The 4656-nt window shown below is 40.2% G+C and overlaps 1 pseudogene; it reads right to left on the reverse strand.

Annotated features, from left to right (window-relative positions):
• Positions 1-1847: 1847 nt before the first annotated feature.
• LOC142357326 (5.8S ribosomal RNA) lies at positions 1848-1999 on the reverse strand (annotated as a pseudogene).
• Between the last annotated feature and the right edge of the window lie 2657 nt (positions 2000-4656).

Here is a 4656-nt window from a genome sequence, read left to right on the forward strand (position 1 = left end):
CTAGCATCAAACCATACCGGACACCGAGAAATGTTGCCATTTCTCTTCCCGATGAGCTTTTCCCTGTTCATTCGCCATTACTAAGGGATTCTCAGTTGATTTCTTTTCCTCCCCTTACTGATATGCTTAAGTTAAGGGGGTTCTCTCGCCCAATTCAGGTTATGTAGTTGATTGTCTCTTAATTGGTTCACTGACCAATATGAGACAGAAACCGATTCAGCAGTTTTGTTCGCTACTACTATCAAACACAGGTCGAAGTTTCCATTCAGTCATTAATTCCAACTTTCAAATGTTGTTGTTTCAGCTTTCGCTTACTAGAAGCAACATAATACTCGCTGCAATACAGACCTCGGGAAACCCTCACCGTGAATAAGGTTCACTCACATATTTCACTACATTTTGCGTGGGATTGGAGATGAGGCTACTCGTTCTTGCTCAGTACTAGGCTGAAAATTAACGAAACTTCGTTACAAACGTTCACATGTTGATGTTTCCGCTTTCGCGTACTCGAAACAACATAATACTAGTCTTTGTAATTTAGTTTCATAATTTCAACTGTTCTCATGCAGAATTTTTGCTCATTCTTATCCCAAATTTTGACCTGGCTACTAGTTACACTCCTTGTACTTATTGCAAAATGACCACAAATTTCAACAGCTTTCACATGTTGCTTGTTTCGGCTTTCGCTTACTACAGTCAACATAATACTCGTTGCAAAATAAGTGCTCGGCATCTGCAATTTTCCAAAGACGAAGTTTCGCCAGTTCAATTTTCGCTCGCCAATTATGGCTACTAATTCACACGGTACTGAGCTCAACAACATTAAATTTGTTCAGCAAGACTTTCACATGTTGATGTTTTGGCTTTCGCCTACTAGAAGCAACATAATACTCGTCTTGTTAGCTCATTCAATGAGAATAGCTTTTCCCGTTGAGAATTTTTGCCTTCAATTGGCGTTGTAGTGAGTTTGGCTACTCAGATCACCAAATACTTGTGACAATTCGAACCAGAAATGTTTTCAATTTTCACATGCTGATGTTTCGGATTCAACCTACTAGAAGCAGCATAATACTTGTATTCAACAATTTCTGTATCAAATCCCAGTTTTCTCTGGTGCATCTTTGCCAAACTATTCCAAACTGCCTGAGTCTGAATACCAATTACAGGTACTAGTAAATGCACGTTACTAAGGACTATATAGTTCTAGGTTACTGTACACAACGACGTTCACATGTTGATGTTTCAGCTGCCGCTTACTAGAAACAACATAATACTTATCGTGCATACCTTTCCATAACTTGTCCTTTTCAGATGCATTAGTTTCCCTTTGTCTTGGCTTCTACAGTCAGACTGGCTACTAGTAACAGCACAGTACTAATCACATATCGTTCTACAGTTTGCAGACAACTTTCACATGTTGATGTTTCAGCTTTCGCCTACTAGAAACAACATAATACTCGCTGTATACATTTGTAGTTCTCTATGTAACTTTCATGTGAAGAAGTTTCGCCAGTCTTTTTGACTGTCTCAAATCTGAGTCATGCTTAGGCTACTAGTTGCTTCATAGTACTTATCGCCTCGAGATCATTGAACAAAACTTGATTTTCACATGTTGCTGTTTCAGCTTCCGCTTACTAGAAACAACATAATACTAGTCTCATTAAGTTCCGTCTCTTTGCAATTTTCTTATGAAGAAAATTCGCCATCACAATGACTCCAGCAGTTCTTGATCAAGGAATGCAATCATTGATCAGAATGCTATTATTTGAATCGGTTCTGCTTTAAGTGTTCCAATTTTATTGGAAGCACCAACAATAGAACATCAATGTGTTCAATCGAGAGTTATATAACCCTGAATCGGACGCAGTCAACAGCCGAAGCCGAGACCGCCTTTTGCGTTAGAGAGGTCGGTAAACAAATCTTGCGATTCATACCGAATTAACACATATAGCTGTGCTCCTCTTCGTAAAGCGAGCCAAGTGATCCCCTGTTGAAGGATGTATTTGGACCAATCTAGTAGCATTTGGTTTCCAACAAGCTCTCCCAAGTTAGCTTACTTATTGGGCTTTTCAACCAATTCGGTTGGCTACAAGCATCATCAAAGTACTAGCCACAGTTTGATCGCAAAATTCTACGACTTTCACATGTTGATGTTTCGGCTTGCGCTTAGCCTACTATAAGCAACATAATACTAGTCATATCATAGAGCGTGATCAGCTTGTGACGTTCTCATGATGAAGTTTCACCAACAGTGTCTCACTTCGAGCTTAAATCCAGCTACTAGTAACTACACAGTACTGACTGCAACGATAACTTTTATCTATACCTTTCACATGCTGCGCTTTCGGCCAGGGCCTACTAACGTCAACATAATACTCGATATAAACTTTTGTTCATGATGCAGCTTCCCCATGCAGAAGTTTCGCCTTCAAATGCTCTCTTGGCCATATGACGTAAGAAAAGGTTACTAGTAACATCACAGTACTAGCCACAGTTTGATTGCAAAATTCTACGACTTTCACATGTTGATGTTTCGGCTTGCGCTTAGCCTACTAGAAGCAACATAATACTAGTCATATCATAGAGCGTGATCAGCTTGTGACGTTCTCATGATGAAGTTTCACCAACAGTGTCTCATTTCGAGCTTAAATCCAGCTACTAGTAACTACACAGTACTGACTGCAACGCTAACTTTTATCTATACCTTTCACATGCTGCGCTTTCGGCCAGGGCCTACTAACGTCAACATAATACTCGATATAAACTTTTGTTCATGATGCAGCTTCCCCATGCAGAAGTTTCGCCTTCAAATGCTCTCTTGGCCATATGACGTAACACAAGGTTACTAGTAACATCACAGTACTAGCCACAATTTGATCGCAAAATTCTACGACTTTCACATGTTGATGTTTCGGCTTGCGCTTAGCCTACTATAAGCAACATAATACTAGTCATATCATAGAGCGTGATCAGCTTGTGACGTTCTCATGATGAAGTTTCACCAACAGTGTCTCACTTCGAGCTTAAATCCAGCTACTAGTAACTACACAGTACTGACTGCAACGATAACTTTTATCTATACCTTTCACATGCTGCGCTTTCGGCCAGGGCCTACTAACGTCAACATAATACTCGATATAAACTTTTGTTCATGATGCAGCTTCCCCATGCAGAAGTTTCGCCTTCAAATGCTCTCTTGGCCATATGACGTAAGAAAAGGTTACTAGTAACATCACAGTACTAGCCACAGTTTGATTGCAAAATTCTACGACTTTCACATGTTGATGTTTCGGCTTGCGCTTAGCCTACTAGAAGCAACATAATACTAGTCATATCATAGAGCGTGATCAGCTTGTGACGTTCTCATGATGAAGTTTCACCAACAGTGTCTCATTTCGAGCTTAAATCCAGCTACTAGTAACTACACAGTACTGACTGCAACGCTAACTTTTATCTATACCTTTCACATGCTGCGCTTTCGGCCAGGGCCTACTAACGTCAACATAATACTCGATATAAACTTTTGTTCATGATGCAGCTTCCCCATGCAGAAGTTTCGCCTTCAAATGCTCTCTTGGCCATATGACGTAACACAAGGTTACTAGTAACATCACAGTACTAGCCACAATTTGATCGCAAAATTCTACGACTTTCACATGTTGATGTTTCGGCTTGCGCTTAGCCTACTAGAAGCAACATAATACTAGTCATATCATGGAGCGTGATCAGCTTGTGACGTTCTCATGATGAAGTTTCACCAACAGTGTCTCATTTCGAGCTTAAATCCAGCTACTAGTAACTACACAGTACTGACTGCAACGATAACTTTTATCTATACCTTTCACATGCTGCGCTTTCGGCCAGGGCCTACTAATGTCAACATAATACTCGATATAAACTTTTGTTCATGATGCAGCTTCCCCATGCAGAAGTTTCGCCTTCAAATGCTCTCTTGGCCATATGACGTAACACAAGGTTACTAGTAACATCACAGTACTAGCCACAATTTGATCGCAAAATTCTACGACTTTCACATGTTGATGTTTCGGCTTGCGCTTAGCCTACTAGAAGCAACATAATACTAGTCATATCATAGAGCTTGATCAGCTTGTGACATTCTCATGATGAAGTTTCACCAACAGTGTCTCATTTTGAGCTTAAATCCAGCTACTAGTAACTACACAGTACTGACTGCAACAATAACTTTTATCTATACCTTTCACATGCTGCGTTTTCGGCCAAGGCCTACTAACGTCAACATAATACTCGATATAAAATTTTGATCATGATGCAGCTTTCCCATGCAGAAGTTTCGCCTTCAAATGCTCTCTTGGCCATATGACGGAACACCAGGTTACTAGTAACATCACAGTACTAGCCACAGTTTGATTGCAAAATTCTACGACTTTCACATGTTGATGTTTCGGCTTGCGCTTAGCCTACTAGAAGCAACATAATACTAGTCATATCATAGAGCGTGATCAGCTTGTGACGTTCTCATGATGAAGTTTCACCAATAGTGTTTCATTCGAATTGGTTCTGCTTTAAGCTCTCCAATTGTTTTGGATGAACCAGTTTTGCCCTTCGAAGCCACTTTTGTGAGCTTTTGTGGGTCTTTACCAAGAGGATATACCTCAAGGCCTCTTTCAATTCCTT

The sequence above is a fragment of the Convolutriloba macropyga genome, unplaced genomic scaffold, assembly GCF_964194025.1.
Source record: "Convolutriloba macropyga unplaced genomic scaffold, txConMacr16.3 SCAFFOLD_4681, whole genome shotgun sequence".
NCBI classification, from domain to species: Eukaryota; Metazoa; Xenacoelomorpha; order Acoela; family Convolutidae; genus Convolutriloba; species Convolutriloba macropyga.